General features: G+C 45.7%; 1 protein-coding gene across 1 annotated transcript in view; it reads right to left on the minus strand.

The window, feature by feature from the left end:
- The window catches only part of PPP1R14C (protein phosphatase 1 regulatory inhibitor subunit 14C), a 121,484-nt gene that overhangs the window by 91,614 nt on the left and 13,190 nt on the right, over window positions 1-16,680 (minus strand). The window lies entirely within an intron of this gene.

The following is a 16,680-nucleotide window of genomic DNA, read 5'->3' on the forward strand; positions in this document are numbered from 1 at the left end:
GGGGCCCCCCGGGGCGCCCGGGGGGTGGGGGGGGGGGGGGGGGGGGCGGTGATTGGCAGTGGTGGTCAATTGCAGGGGTGCACTGCCAATTTCAGGGGGTGCACATGCACCCGTGTGCACCCCCTATGTGTTGCCCCAGATTCTTGCAATTTCAGAGCACAGGAACTGCTCCTTACTTGTATACCATTCAAGACACCCCAAAGAAGCCAAGGAAGTAGTGTGGTCACATAGACCTATTCTCCTTATACACCAACCAACAAAGCCGATCTCCCAGGCAGGCTGCCTTTTGGAGAGAAGAGTAGGAATTTCCTCTGAAGCAGAATTTTTCCCAGATCTCCTTTCACATGGTGCAAGGCCACACTGTAGCTGCCACTGGCACTATTGAATGCTATATTAGGGTGAATAATCTGTGAATATTTGTGTATATGTTGCCATTCATCCTATCACTTTTCACTGACGAATATTTAAGCTAACTTCCTTTTTATGGAGAGGGCTGGTAGGAAGGGAATCAATAAAGTAAAAGCTTTGAAAAAAAAACCACACACATACACAGCAGTGACAGACATTGAAAATCACATAGCCTCTGGTAATATTGATTTCTGTTGTGCCCTTGAGTCTAGCTGTGTACAAGTACCAGTATTAACTCCTTGATGCAACATACAAGGCTCAGCATCAGTTTGGACATACATAAAATGTGTTTATTATTCTGCAATAAGAAAAACAGGACAGGTATGTCAAAAGAAGTTTAGGGCTGCACTTGGACTGTAAAATATGCCACATCTGAAGTTGACCCCACGGGTCATCAGCAAGGTTTGAATGTAGACCGTTCCTATCAGTGGCACAGACCTGTTTCATTTGAGCTAAAGGAACAATTAGTGTAAGACCAGTAGCGATAAGGTGTTATCTTCTAGCTGGATCATCTGGTAAAGATGGATGCAATGTGCATTATCGGTAGGTTAAATACTTATTTGCTAGGCAGCAGTGGAATGCTAGGGCTCAAGAGACCTGCCTGGATTGAAACATCAAGTGCAGAGCACTTCAGCTGCCAATTGGGATCCTCAAGTGCTATTAATTGTTTGTACTTACAGAATGGTCACTCATTTGTGTGTCCAAAACTGCTTTGCTGAAGTGGGTGTACAGAATGCACTCTGTTTTCTACATAGTATCACCATGCTCCTAAGGCTGGTACAGACAATTTGAAATGTAGCATGATTGAACAGACCCAAAATCTATTCCTAGTTATGATTAAAGTAATCTTATGCAGCCTCACAGAGTCTCAGCTACTACTGTTTATGTAAAATGTAGGAATGATGCCTGCCTGCCTAGTACAGTAAGCAGCTTGGTCCTTGCTGTATGTCAGGGTTAACTGCTGGCCCTCAGGCAGCACGCGCCCCAGACTCCTACCTTGCTGCCACTCCCACATCACTACAGCTGCTACTGCAGCCAGAACCTCTAGTCTCCCCTCCTTCCCTCAATTTTGCAGGCAGATCATGGAGCTGGCCACCATTTTCAGAGGCTAATTGTGCCAAACCCCGCCATGCAGCTGACTGGCCAAGAGGTTCTGGTGGCCCCACCCCTCATAGCTGATTGGTGGAGCGGGGGTTGGGTTGCATGACAGGCAGCCCTCTCAACCAATCAGTGGAGGGGCAGCAGCCATCTTAGCTGCTCCCTTAGTGCTGACAGCTCTCTGTCCCCCCCCAGCAGGATGCACAGCCAGGCCACAGAGGCCTTGAGGACAGGTGGCTCCCTCTGGGGAGCCATCATTTTATTTTCCACAAGTCTTTTTTTTTCCCCACAGATTTTGCAGACCTTGTACAATTTTGTAGTTGATGCCCAAAATCTGCAAAATCACAAATTGAGTAGGTCACTACCTATGGTTCATACTAGGGCAGCCTCTGGGGTGGTCCACAAACCACTTAGAAGGTGGTTGCAATGAGTACAGCCTAGTGCATATTCCGTTAAGATAAATGTTGTTTTGACAGGGGAAAACAGTAAGCAGTCATGATGACTGGTTGGTGCAATCAACTCAGCAAGGCTTGAGGAAAAACTGTGGTATAGTTGATAGGGGTGTACGAAATGGACCCTACTCGATTCAGATTTGGCTCAAATCAGGGACAGTGATTCGATTTGTTGATTCAGATCACTGTCCTTGATTTGATTCAGCTGAAACCGAATCTGCAGATTCAACACTGATTAAGAGAATCAATGATTTGGCCATAGACCCAGCTTTAAAAGTTTTTTCTACATACCTTGAGGTACCAGGCATGGCTTGTGATTGTTGCAATGCTGGGGCAGATGACAGTCTCACAGGAGTGTGGGAGGTGGGGCCCCCCTCAGCTTGGTGATCAGCCACAGGGGGACCCCAAGTGCCCCCCCCAGACCCAGAAGGCACCAGTCACCAAGCCAGGGGGGCGTGGAGGGGCCCCCTGCATGCTCCCCGGCGGACCTGGAAGTGAACCGGAAGTGCTTCTGGTCCACTTCTGGGTCTGCTACTGAGCATGTTAGGGAGCCCCCCATGCTTCTGTGGGATACTCCATGCACCCCAGCATTAAAGCATTCATGAGCTGCCTGCTACCTAGAGGTATATAGAAAAAACATTTAAAGCTGTGTCTATGTCCAAATCGCCGAATCTCTCCGAATCGATTCAGAGGGTTCTGATTCGATTCAGATTTGGAGATTCTGCCACTGAATCAGGCTGAATCAAATCAGGGACCAAAGCTTTGCACAGCCTTAACAGTTGAAGCACTAAACATTTTGGAAGAGTAGAACAGGTTCTACTGCTCGTGTACAAATGGCAGGTTCTGAATGGATTTTCATTAGGATAATGAAAAGCTTTTCTAACATCAGAGTCCCCTTTGTCAAGCTCAGAGTTGGTTCTCTAAACCCACTTATTCAACAAATGCAGAGTACTAAACCACTAAAGAAAACAGATCAACAAATAGCAGCAACTAACCTATTTTTATCACTTATGCTGTTTTCCAGTAGACCTTTACCAAATAGAATACACAAGCTCTACTTAAATCTATATAATTTAACTAAATAACTTGTTTGTGCATATAACAATTCTCCAGCTCTTGTGTGACCTTAGCTGTCTATGCAGCCCTTCTGTTGTCCCTAATAATGTACTTGCTCTATTTAGAGGTCAGCAACCGAAGTCTGGATACAGCCTGCAGAGCCATTAGATCCGAGACGGAATGCGGTCTTCTGTGGCTTTCAGCAGGGAGAAATGCCTGCAGATGGTAGTGGCAGTAGATGGGTCTTAGTGCCAGCAGGTCAGGAGAGGTATGGGGATAGTGGGGACAGGAGGAGGAAGACTGCTGTCTGTCTAGTTCATACAGTGACTAATGCAAGACAAAGAGCAGGGGGGAGGGGACAGGAACAAGGACCAGATATCCTCTTTAGCAGGGCAGTGCCCTACAGGCAGGTCCTGTCTGGCTATACTCAGAAGGGTAAGTCAAGTTGTGCAGTGGGGAACAGGATCCAAGATCTATGTAATGGCATTTACATGTTGATTTAGGTAGCTAATTAGCTCTTATCTGCCTAAAAGGGAGTTGGATTTGAGTCCATGTGCTTACATAAAGGATCATTTTGGAATATATACATTAGTAATAATCTTAAGTAGTAAGCTTGGTTTTAATCATCCATCACTGAGGTAGTAAATCACTTTTCAAAATTGTCAACGTGGTACAACTTATAAAATACATGAGCGCATTTGCAATAAGCTTCCTTAGCCAAGAGGCAAGGATTTCTTAGGGTGATATCTTTTACTGGACCAATTATGTAGTTGGGATAAAATTCAGACAAGCTTTTGAATGCAAAACATTCTCTCTCAGATGCATACACACACTAGTAGATCTATAAGAGCACAGCCATCAAATACCTAATTTGGGTCCTTTGCCTACTTTATTTTCCTTTTACAAGTTAAAATTTAATTATGAGAAGGAAAAAGGAATATTAACCAGTCCAAAGGACACACAGAAACTAAGCTACTTTTTTCTACCACTTGGAGCTTTTAAGCACCATTATTGAGTTTGGATATCAGTACTTCACAGAACTGTCTCTAAGGTGGGTGTGACTGAATGTCCCCTGAAGATGCCATAGCACCCCTTTGATGGCCACCTTAGTCCCATTCAGCCTTCACTCCTGCCTCTCAGGGTCTTTCCGTCATGTGGCTTTCCCCAGCCACACACAGGGGTTTTACCATCTTAAGTCAGGGCCAGCATGCACTCCTGCCACTGCTGCCCCACACAGCTGGCTTGGGTTGCTGCTTTCTCCTAAAGCAGAGGTGGGCAAAATATGGCCTGCGGGCCAGATCTGGCCCACCAAAAGATTCTGTCCAGCCTGTGGCAGGTACTTTGGCCCCACCTGATAGGTGTAGGGCCATGGCACATGCAGCTGGTCCCACTGCCCCTGGGAATACAGTGGGGCAGGAATGGCACAGCAGCCAGACTTGACTTCCCAGCAGTCCCCACAGTCCAACCCGCCCGGCAGGAAGGTGGGCTAAACTACAGCCACGGCCTCTCTGCCCAGCTCTGCTTCAAGTGACCCTGAGTTATAACCTGAGCTGGATACATTCCTGAGAGAGGGGGAAACCTGCTCCTTCTGCCTACATGACGGGCCTCGCACACCCGGGTGGGGGCTTAAACTCCCTATTGTTCTAAGCAATGTCATCATGACTGGGAGGAGGCTCGAGACCCTGCCAGTCTACCCAACAACCAGTGATGCATTTTAAATTGGTTGCCTGGTTGCCAACAGTTGCTGGCCTTCATTGGATCAGGTAAATGAGGTCATAACGGCTATGTAAGTTAAGGACTACCCAGGAGGCAGGAGCAGCAGCCATGTTGAGAACTCTCAGAGAAGCTGGACCATCTGAAACTTGCTCTCTCTCTCTCGCTTGAAACTCATGTTCAATGAACCACTTGCCTCCAGAGAGAATCTCCACCTGCCTCTGGATGATACTTGTGAGTAAGCTACTTGAGATCTAACTAGATATATAGCTTGCAGTAACTCAGATGCTTGAGCAAAGGCTACCATGCTACTGTTTACTCTAAGGTATTTCTCTAATATTGCTCTACCCTGTACCCTATTCCAAACCTACTTCTTGTAACAAATAAAGTCCTCCTCGGTACCTAGCGTGGGAGAGGATCTAAGTTATGCCTTGGGGTCCTCTTGGTTCGGCTGACTAAGGGAGACCATTATTTGTGCTTCAGACTGAGGGAAGCACCCCAATTTCTTGCAGTGAGTCAAGTATCCTCAAGGACTACTAGGCCTCTGTTTCCCAGGAGGCACAAGGCCAAGATCAGTCCAGACCCTGGGTGGTGGCAGTGTTACCCCCAGGCTTGCAGGTGTGCTCCAGGAAGGGGGTCGGCCGGTTGTGAGGTGCCCAGGGAGGCACTCAGAGCCTGGAAGGTGGTCGGGCACACTGAGGTGGGTGACTCAGCACAGGAGCACCCCCTACTGGCCACAAAGAGGACAGGTGAGCAGGTTCTTCATGAAGACCAGCCCGGGACCCCCACGAGCAGAGTGCACTCAGCTGGGTAGATGGGATAGGGCCACAGCCAGGGAGTAGTGTCTAGGAGCAGTAAAGGCAGGCAGGGGACAGGGCTGGGATTGTGGGGTGGTGGCAGCATGAGGCTGGGGCTCAGAGAAGAGCCATGATCTGCATCCTGCATGTCCCCACCCATGGAACCAGTGCTCATCACAGGGACATGCAGGGAGCACGTCACGTATCTGCCCTGGGCTCAGCCCTGCACTATCACTGTCTTATGATCAGCCCCACCCACCCGTCCCACTCCTGGACACTACTCCCCACCTGCCTGCAGCCCCATCCCATCTGCCTGACTGAGCATGCCCTTCCCATGAGGGGCCCAGGCTGGACCAGGTCAACACTCCCACCCCCTTGGCCCACAACAGCTTACCAAAACTCCTTAAGTGTCCCTCCAGCCCAATAATTGCCTACCCCATCTTAAAGTGACAGGAGCCACCTGGCTCCCTATTACAGTCCCCTCTCCTCCCCCTCCATTGTGTAGAAGTAAAAGGGTTTGGGTTCCCTATTACACTGATATCTAGAGAAGCACAGTAATAGAGGCCCATATATTTTCTGCTGTAGTAATAACTACATTAGGGTTGTCATCTGTCCTTTATAAGCCACAATAGGAGGCCTACCACAGGCATCAGATAGTTAGCTACCTCCAACCACATTGAGCCATTTGCTATTCACAGGAGGGCTAATCAATATATTAGCTTTAGAGAGAGCAACATCAGCAATCTATGCATGTATTTTATTATATAGCTCAATCTCCATCTGTCCTGTAGACTGCACAGCATATACTCATTCATGCACCATCACATAATGAGGTGAGTTATGGGGAAAGAAAGCCATTAATTCCCTAAATATGCAGGTGTTGTATGATGTGCAATAACTTAGCCTGGGGGAGGCTTATAACAGTTTAGAATTAAATGGGAATAACACTAAATCTGTAAATATAAATACATTAAATGATTAAGGCTAACCAAATCATTCTATCCATCTATCTAGGCATTTTAGTGATGATTCCAGATTCCTCCAGAATTATATTAAAAAATGCACAAGACTGAAATACAAAAGAAGTCTTCAGTATGTATCTAAATAAAAGAGATAGCTATATGGTACTACACTACAAAATTTACATAATTGTTATATTCTTAAAATGCTGTATGTAAAATATTCCTGGTATGCTGTAAATGGGAAAACACTGCAACCTTCCATGAATTATCTTTAGAATGGGAGGAAAGGATTAATAAATCAATAATAAATAAGGAGAAAATTGCATTTGATGAAATATGCCTGCTGACTGACTTGCAATTGTTCTAGAAAAATGTAAGGTGATGATGAAATAAACTAGATGAACAGAAACTGTGAAAAGAATGAAGCAAATTCTGAATCTGTATGAAATAGCCATTTTGATCAAGCTTGCATTGCATATATACTGCAAATGCAGCATCATTTTACACTTATCATCTTCAGCAGCAGCAGCCTGTGTATTCCTGTTAATTATTTCTGAAATGATATACTCTGAAGAGCAATGCACTGAAGCAGGAGGAGGGCAATGTGTTCTGGCCAGGGGGCCAGAATGATCTAGCATGGGTCTGAGGGCATTAGACCCTGGCTTCTGTCATTGTTTCTCTCTGCCATTCAGCTGTGGTGCAGCAAAAGCCCCCTTCCAACAGAGCCCATGAAGCCTGCCTGCAGCACAGCAAGGCAGAGCTCCCCCTCTGCCAGAGCCCTGCAGCATGGCACAAGGAAAGCTCCCCACCACCAAATGCCTCTGAAGCCACGGCTCTGTGGGCTGGATCCAAAGGCTCTGCAGGCCACAGGTTTCTGCCTGAAGCATTTAGAGCTAAATCAACAAAGGACTTAAGCATCTATGGAGTTTGGTGCTGCCACATTTAATTTTTACAACCCTGGCATAGAATCTAGTAAGACACCTTATTCTGATGTGCTCCATGCACAGAATAAGTGGAGCTGTGTTATCCGAGGTGGTGTAGTTGAGAAAAGGCACTGCATTCTCACAGCACAATTTCAAATGGAGAGGTAGAGAGTGTTTTCCACCCTCAATAAACAATAACCAGGTGGTTTAAGCACTTCCCTAGGGTGTGAGATATGGGTTTAAATCCCCAGGGAAAGCTGAACCTAGAACTTAGAGTAACCGTTCTAACTACTAGTTTGCTACATAAAGCACAGGCACAAAAGAAAGAGGCCAACTGTTAACTGTGTTTTGTGAACATTCCTGCAGGGAGTTGTTAAGCACACTCGAGCAGTTAAGCAACTGGGCCCCTCAGGGGATTAAGATGGAAGAACATTTCTTCATCCCTAAAAAGACAAGTTTTTCAGGCTTATGCACTTCTGGGCATGTTCATAAATAGCATTTAGGTGTCTGGGGAACTTAATAGTCACACAGGAAGCTCCAGAGTGAGGCAGCAACTTAGTTTTTTTCTGGAGCATATATTTAGACTTGGGCACTTCAGTTCGTCCTAAGCTCTGCCTTAGACACAGATCTAGCCTTTTCACATGAACACAGCAGTGGTGAAAAGAATGGTGAAAAATAGTGAAAATATTTTACAAAAATTAGATGAGTCAGGCTATCTTCATCTCTAGAGTGACATGTCTGGTAAAAGATGCATGCTCTGGGTTACTTCTAAATGCCTAGATGGGTTATTTTTTTAAGACTCCTGTTAACAAAAAATATTAAAATATGTTAACACCCCTTAGTATCGACTAAACAGAGATGGAAACGGTAGCTCTGCATTAGCATTGCTCTACATTTTGCCACAGCTGGTTCAGTGCATTAGATGATTTGTGTATTACTTACTATATTTGTAGTTACTTACTATATTATTTTTAGACAAAATTGTAATAACCCTAGCAATATCACCCTTAAGTAATTATTTAGCAGTGTATTTATTAAGCAGAAATCCATCTTCCCTTTTTAAAATCCGTTATGGAGCTTCCAAGTTTTCTAGGTCATAGATTAACACACCATGTTTTTATGTTATTATATTTTTTACATTCATGTATTTGCTTTACATCAATCAAAATTAATAGGTGGCCTTAAATGGGCCTGTTGCCTCTGGGTTGTTTGTTTCCAATTTTCTTACCAGTGCTGCCATTATCCAACATAATTTCTCACAGCAGAGTTCTCTGCGTTATGTAGGTTTAAAGGGTTTGTCCATTAGTGACTGTTAACAATGATAAATCTCATGCTGTTGCTGAATAGTCTGAATTCCATTTCATCATGCATTCAAAACTGACTGAAGGCTGGGGCTTTGACTTTGCCAGGTACTTGACCCCACTTCCTCTCTATGGCTAACGACAGACATTCAAAATGCCTGAGCCTGAACTGATTCAATCTTTTCAGGTTAGTCTAACCTGCCTAGGTTGAACTGGTTTGCAACCTCACAGACATTCCCTCTGGACTGAAGAAATGCAGCCACGTGCCTGCGGTGGCTCAGGCTAGAAGCTGGGGGGTGCTAGAGCAACCCTCCCTTTCACAGTGCTGAGCTCAGGTGGGGGCATGGCCAGGCTCCAGCAGGATGCTCTGATTAGGGAGAGGTGTAAACCCCCACCCTGGCCTGCACTGTCTCAGGCTTTTCCCACTCACTGCTCAAGGGGTGGAAGTGTTGCCAGACCGCAGCCCCAGGCTAGTAGGGCTGTGCGAAGCTTTGGTCACTGATTCAGTTCAGCAGAGATTTGGCCTAATTCAGTAGCCAAATATCCAAATCTGAATCAATCAGGAGACTCTTTAATTTCTCCAAATTGATTCAGAGAGATTTGATGATTCGGACATAGACACAGCTTTAAATGTTTTTGCTACATAACTCAAGCTACCAGGTGGCTTGTGAATGCTGAGATGGTGGGGCAGATGAAGCGTCCCATGGGAGCGTGGAGGGGTCCCTAGCGCACACAGCAGTGGACCCAGAAGTGGACCAGAAGTACTTCCGGTCCACTTCCCGATCCGTCGCGGAGCAGGCAGGGGACCCTCCTCCTGCCCCGGCAACTGGTGCCTCCTGGGTCTGGGGGGACACCTGGAGTCCCCCCAAAGCTGATTGCCAAGCTAGGGAACTGCAGGGGGGGGGCCCTCTGTGTGCTCGGTGGCAGACCCAGAAGTGGGTCCACTTTCGGTCCATCTCCAGGTCCACCACTGAGCACGTGGGAGGCCCCCCCCATGCTCCTGTGGGATGCTCCATCAACCCCACCATCTCAGCATTCACAAGCCATGCCTGGTACCTCGAAGTATGTAGAAAAAACATTTAAAGCTATGTCTATGGCCACATTGCTGATTCTCTGGATCAGCATCAAATATTCAGATTCAGCTGAATCAAATCAGGACAGTGATCCGAATCAACAAATCGAATCACTGTCCCCCGAATCGGGCCAAATCCAAATCTGAATCGAATACAGCCTGCTTCACACACCCCTACAGGCTAGCACTCTGAGACAAAGGGGGGCCTGTGCAGTGCATGCATCTGTCAATGATAGTGAGCTTTTCAATTGCTCTCTCCCTGCTTTTTCATACTGTCTGCAAACCTGACAGGTGAGGAAGCCAGCAGGGGGCTGATAACACAGCATTTATCAGCCCATCAACAAAACAAAAGCCTCTTTTACTAATTCAAGCTCTTCTTAAATAGCTTTTTCCAAGGAAGGAAGGGAGGAACATTACCAGCTGACCTGTTGATTAGCCCCAAAAAGCCCTAAGCAGACACTGTTTCTGTTTGCCTTTGTACTGTCTGTCCTTGTGCTGTTCCAGTGAAATTGGACACACACACACACCCACCCCTCTCAGCATTAGCTAGCATACCACATGCCTAGGGCCTGTAGGTCTGGGGTTCATGCTGTGGGGATCCCTGCTTGGGGATCCCTGCCTGAGCAGTGTAGGAAGCCAGACAGACCCTGCTGTGCTGGCATTCTCCCCCAGGTCTCTGGCTAGGGGGGAGAGGGGCAGGGCCAGCCCTGTTCTCTGGAGCAGAGACACCAGTCCAGGGATGCTGGGGGACTCTGGTTTAACTTAAACCAGGAAGGAGTCTGGGGCAGACATTGCATAAACTGGTTTGACCCAAATCAGTTAAGTCTGACACAACATTCAACCAGGTTTATCTTAAACCAGTTTTAGCCATTTTGAAACTGGATTATGTGCACTGAACTTCTGTTCTGTTACAGGTTTAAACCAGTTTCTGATCACTTAAACCAGTGTACTGTCTGTCCCTAGCCTATGGCTATTTCTCTTGCCAACAAAGTAGAACCCCACCTCTGGGTTCTTGCAGCTTCTCAGGTTATGTCTGCAATGTAGAACTATGACTATGGCCTGATCTGAAGTATTTCATCTAGTTCTGGGTTAATTTAGGAAAAATTGTATATTTATCTAATTGAAGCATGGGAGTTATTTTACTGAAGCACTTTAAAAAATGTATTGTAACAATTAAATGAGTGTTCAGCCATACCTTTAACCTCGTTCACTTTGGCTGCACTGCATGAAGGTCAGAATCTTTTTCATGTAATGCTGTTGCAGCTATTCTTGACTGCTATAAAATCGCTATGTTTCAAGTACTTTCCAAAAATCATCCCTCCAATTCCTGACTGCTTCTCTGCCTTTGCCACTTACTGCTTTCTCTTATTACACACATACAAAAAATGACACCTTCCAATATACTCTCAATGTATTTTAAAAGAAAATTTTAAAAATACCTTAATACACTTGACTATAGTAATACAATTCAATAAAACCTACCGAGTCATTATTTTCATTTGAATGGTGACATTCCCAGACTGTACACCTGGTAACACAGATTTAATAATATAACTGTACAGTGTTTTTTTTTCCTTTAATACTTAAGGGACTACTTGAAATAAGAGAAATACATTATATTAAATGTAAAGCTACTAACTTGACATGTTTATACAAAATACTCAATTTTAGAAAGATGCAAGAAGGTGAACAATGTAAAAGATAAATCTAAACTCTTAAAAGGTGCAGAAATATGCTGCGTTTCTCACAAAACCAATGTGGAAGAAAGCAAATGTACTTTTGCCCCACATGAATTCTGCCTGTGCCAGAAGACTTACAGAAGCCTCCCCTGAATGCTCGGTGCTCAGGGCCCATGTTTTCTGTGCATTTGCACAGAGTCTAGGAAACTGGATCCCACATTCTGAATGGAAACTTTGGTGCTCCTGCAATAAATATTCATCACTGTCTCTTTCAATTTATCTTCTGACTAGGAAAAAGCTATTATTCCATTTTCATTCCCCTTTACTCCAACCACTGAATTTTCTTGTAGTGGTGAGCTTCTCTGGAACACTACTGGACTTTACAGTGTTTTAATTAGGTAATCATACTGGGTTTATTTTGTACAGCAGACATTTTCCCTGGCCATAGCTCTGGTAATTTCTGTGTTGACTCTGTGGCTAAACTCCTGAACTGTTTATTCAGGTATGAGTTTGTCACTTTTCCTTTGCTTCCTGCCACATGATTCTTCTGTCTTGGAAAAAAAGTCCTTTCTGGTCTCCACAGCATAAGAGACGTTGCCATATGGAGCAAAAATGCTGCAGCAAGCTTTTTGTATTTTGGGTTTTTTATGACCCTAGAATATTTAATTCTCATGAGAAAGTGTTGGCTTGGTTTTGGGCATAGCTGATGGGGGATAGAGCTGAGCTAACAATGGGGAAGAATATCCAATAATACCCATTCAGATCTAGAAAAGAATTTCAAAGCAGCCCTGTTCACAATCCTTTCATGTTTTCTTTCTGCAGCTGTTTGAATAGTCAGGCTTTACTAGCACAAATACTCCCAGAAAGTGCATTTTGTCCCAGATCTCTCCTGTGCCAAGTTTCTGCTCAGCATAGTAAAAGCAGGGAGATGCCCAGAAACCGGTTTTCTGAGTAGAACTGTATATACACATCCAAATGATCTGCAAGAATTCTTGCAAGCTTGTTCTCCTGGTAGAAAAACTTACCCAGAGACCCCTGAACAAACATTTGCATACTGAGCCCCTGAAGAGCAGAGAGCTTGCACTGATGATGCTGTACTGCCAAGGAGGCCTCTTTGCACACATTTAAACATGCTCTGCAGGCTCCCTCAGTCTACCTGGCCATAGATGGCAGCAATGCACAGGGCAGCCCTGATGAGCAGTCTCAGTCAGTCAAAGGTCAGCCTACATCTCCCTGCACAATTTCCATAAAACCCATGTGAAAATTGTGAAGGGGGCATGTTCTGTTTCTTGCTCCATTGGACCAGTAGAATCCATCCCAAATAACATACCGTCTCCCCAGAGTGGGGGAGAGAGCAGGAACAAAGCACCTGGGATGCTGGAGGACTGTTCTGTGGCTACTGCCTCCTGTGAGAACCAAGGTCTGTATGCATTCCCTTCAGAATCTCTTCCAGGAATGATTTGACCCTGGTTGTTTTCAGCTTATTTCCCCCCCAGAGCAGCAATTTTTGTCCAGGATTTTTCTCATGAGTATCTGTACACTCAGGCTAAGTACAGACGGTTAAAAAGCCAGAGGGCTGAATTGACTCAGTCTTTGCAGGTTAATCTAAACTGCATAAATTGAACCAAGGAGCAAGTGAACAGACATTCACTCCCAATTCCAGAAATGCAGCCACATGCCTGAAGTGGCCCAGGCTAGAAACTGGCGGGGGCGGCATTAGAGCATGTTTCCCAGCTACTCAAGGCGGGGCAGGGGGAACAGGGAGAAAGAGGTCAGGGGTTTAAACTCCCACCCTAGCCCCAGACCTCAGCTGGGGTTTTCCTGGGGTGGGGAAGGGGAGAGGGAGGCACAGTCCTACCAGGCTTTTGCCCCACCTCACTACTTGCTGTAATGGGGGGGCATGGCCACATCCTGGCCTGGGGTTCACACATTTAGGTAGGGAGGGAGGGGGTTTAAACCCCCTATCTTAGTGTGTCAGTCCTGGCCTGGGGCATGACCATGCCCCCCATTCTCCACTCGAGTGAGGAAGAAAACCCCAGCAAAAGCTGCCTTTTTCCCTCAACTTGAGCAGGGAGAGAGAGGCAGAAGCATGGCAGGGACTGCCCCACCCCCTCCAAAGCAAACCCAACTGGAGGTTTAAATCCCCTCCCCCTCAGCATGCTGGCCTACCTGGCATCTGGCCATACCCCCCACCCCTCTGCTTCAGCAGGGAGCAGAGGAAAAGCCAAGCAGGGGCTGCTTCGCCCCTGCCAGGCAGGCCCTGGCTGGGATCCCTTGTGGGTGGGAGAGGCAGTTTAAATCCCTTTCCCTCCCTTCCGCTTTAGCCTGCCAGCCTGACCGGTGTCCGGCAACTCCCCTCACCCCTCCACTTGAGCATGAAGCAGGGGAAAATATTTAGTGGCTGCTCCACCCCCATCAGGCAGACTGCAGCTGGAGTTTAGAGCTAGGTTTCCCACCCCTTACACCTTTCTCAGTCAGCCAGAGCAGTGATAGTGCTCTAGCTAGGGTGCAGAGGGGTGGGGTCAATCCTGCTCTGCTGGAGCACACAGCACAGCCAGGGCTGCAAAGTATCCTGGGATGCTGGGGGACTGTGATTTAACTTGAACCTGGAAGGGGTCTGGGACAGAAGTTTCATAAACCAGTTTGACCTAAATCAGTTAAGTCTGATACTACATCCAGCCAAGTTTATCTTAAACCACTTACAAAATGACCAAACCCATCTTAAGTGCACTGAACTTCTGTTCTGTTACAGGTTTAAAACAGTTTCTGATTACTCAGACTGGTTTATGTGCAACTTCTACCCCTAACCTTGCAGTTTCTCCTGGGAAAGCAACAACTCTGCCAGGAAAAACTTATTGTCTGTATGTAGATCTGCACCATGGTATAGGTTACAGCAGATATATAGATATATGCCAGCTGTCATAGCTCCTTTGGCTGTTCTCACACCTATGCTTTGTTTATCTAGTTGTTTATCTAGTTGGAGCATCCCTCTGCTCTCCTGGGTGGGGGTGAAGGGGAATCTCACCTCCCCCCTCCCCATCCTATTTTCCCAGGAATAGATAGGAGAGAGAAATATATAGAGCAGGGACCAACTAGGGTCAAGTCTGTACCAGCTGAGAATTTACCCCCCATAATGTGAGATCATGCTATGTGATGTTTTAGATCAAGCCTAAGGGTGAAATCCTTACCACGCTGGCAAAATTTCCAGATACGTCACTGGGCTGGGAATATACCTCTGTATCAGAGTCATAGGAGTACACAAGAGTATCAGCTTAAGGTAAATTTCTAGCTCTAATGGTTTTGAAGAAAAAGGGAAAAAATTTGGACCAAAAACTTTGAAACTAGGAGGCAAATAACTCCATATTGCTTAATCTTATGGATTTGGAGGCTCTAACTCATGACCTATGAATGCTTAGGAAAGGCAACACCAGGGTAATTATTAGTGGTCCAGATTCTCTGTTGCCTCTGTGCTGCCAAAGCTGCATATAGGAGCTAGTACACATATGCGAATCTGCCCGTTTAGGCCTGATTTACACTGAATGAATTATGAGTTGTACATATGGCTATCATAGTTTTGATATATACAGTGGTGGTTAGTTATACAGGTCAAGCTATTGGGGAACTTAAGCAGTACCACATTATTTATATAGCTATCTAACCCAGTATGAATTTCAAATCCGCCCCCCCCAGATTATTTATATAAGGAGAGGAAAATAGTATGAAGAAATGAGAAATAAATTTTGAAGAACTAATACACTGGAGAACTGCATAGTCTGGTTACCAAACAAAAGAGGCAGCAAAATGCAATAAACCCTACAACTAATTGAAAATTGTTGTCTGCTGGAAAAAACCTGGGAGCAGTGGGGAGGTGTGAACATATGCACAAGGGCCCAGCAGGAGCAGAAACAGCCAGCCCTGGTGGAAGTAGCCAAGGGATTAGAGGAAAACTGAAGAAAAGCTGTCTGGCACCAGGCCAAGAAAGCAGTAAAAACCTTTGCTCAAGTATAAGCTGATGATTAAAAGTTTTATTGACTCAGGGACTTACTTTTCAAAACCAGTAGTAATTTTAACATTTTCTGTGGGAATTTAATTTGTCTACCAGTATATTTAGACAGCAGCTTCTATTTTAAAAAGTACACAACTAAAAAAATAGGAGATGGTCCATTCATAGGTGTAGGCCACCTGCTCAGATTAGGCCTTTCCTACTTCTCTCCTCCCATATTATCCCATAACTAAGGAGTGCTAGACCAAGAAAGAGCCTCCTGAGTTTTAGACTGATAGCCAGGTGTTACAGAGAACCCTTGTCCCTGTTACTAAGAAGGCCTGAGAGGGTAGGACACCTGGGGCAAGGAAGGGCAGTAAGGAGTAGTGGCCCAGGGAGAGTGAGTCAAGAACTAAAAAGGCCAGGTAGCTAAGGACAGACAAGGTTCCTTGGGTGAATTTGATATCTTGTATTAGACCAAACCAAATAGTTGGAGAATAGTTATTAAGCAAGCTTTCGAGTTCAAAAACCCTTCGTCAGGCTAAGGAAGTTTTAGCAGTTAGTGTGTGCTCTTCCTGGATGGAATGAAAAGTAAAGAAGCCAGGGGCTGGGCTGGGCTGGGGAGTCAGTTGCCAGGCAGATTATAATGCATCAAAAATCCAATGTCTATGTTTAGTCCCTCATCTCTAGTATCCAGGAGTTTGATGAAATGGAGCTCATAGGCTCATCTCTGGGAAGTGTTGTGTAAGTTTCCCTTGAGGATCAGGACAGAGATTGGAGAGAGAGTGGCCCTCCTGTGAGAAATGTGCCCCCACCGGTAATTGGGTATTTCTGTCCTTGATGGATTTCTGATGTGCGTTCATTCTGGTGCGCAGTTGTTGTCTGGTCTCTCCTACGTATTTTCCATCAGGGCATTTGGTGCATTGGATGACGTATATTACATTTCTGAAGGTGCAGCTGTAAGATCCTGGGATGCTGATGGCTCTGTTGTGGGGTGTAGTAATAATGGGGGTGGTGGAGATGTGTTAGCAGGTTTTGCATTCTTGTCCTGGCATGGTCTGGATCCTTTTGGTGTGTTCTGGGCTTGAGGAAGTTTGCTTCTGGTGAGGAGGTTGGCGAGGTTTGGTGCTTGTTTGAAGGCTAGGATGGGTGGCTCTGGGAAGATCTTTTTAAGAATAGGGTGTCTTTCTAATATGGGTTGCAATTTTTTGAGGATTTTCCGTACAGGTTCAAGGGA

This window comes from Alligator sinensis, unplaced genomic scaffold (assembly GCF_000455745.1).
Source record: "Alligator sinensis unplaced genomic scaffold, ASM45574v1 scaffold608_2, whole genome shotgun sequence".
Lineage (NCBI taxonomy): Eukaryota > Metazoa > Chordata > Crocodylia > Alligatoridae > Alligator > Alligator sinensis.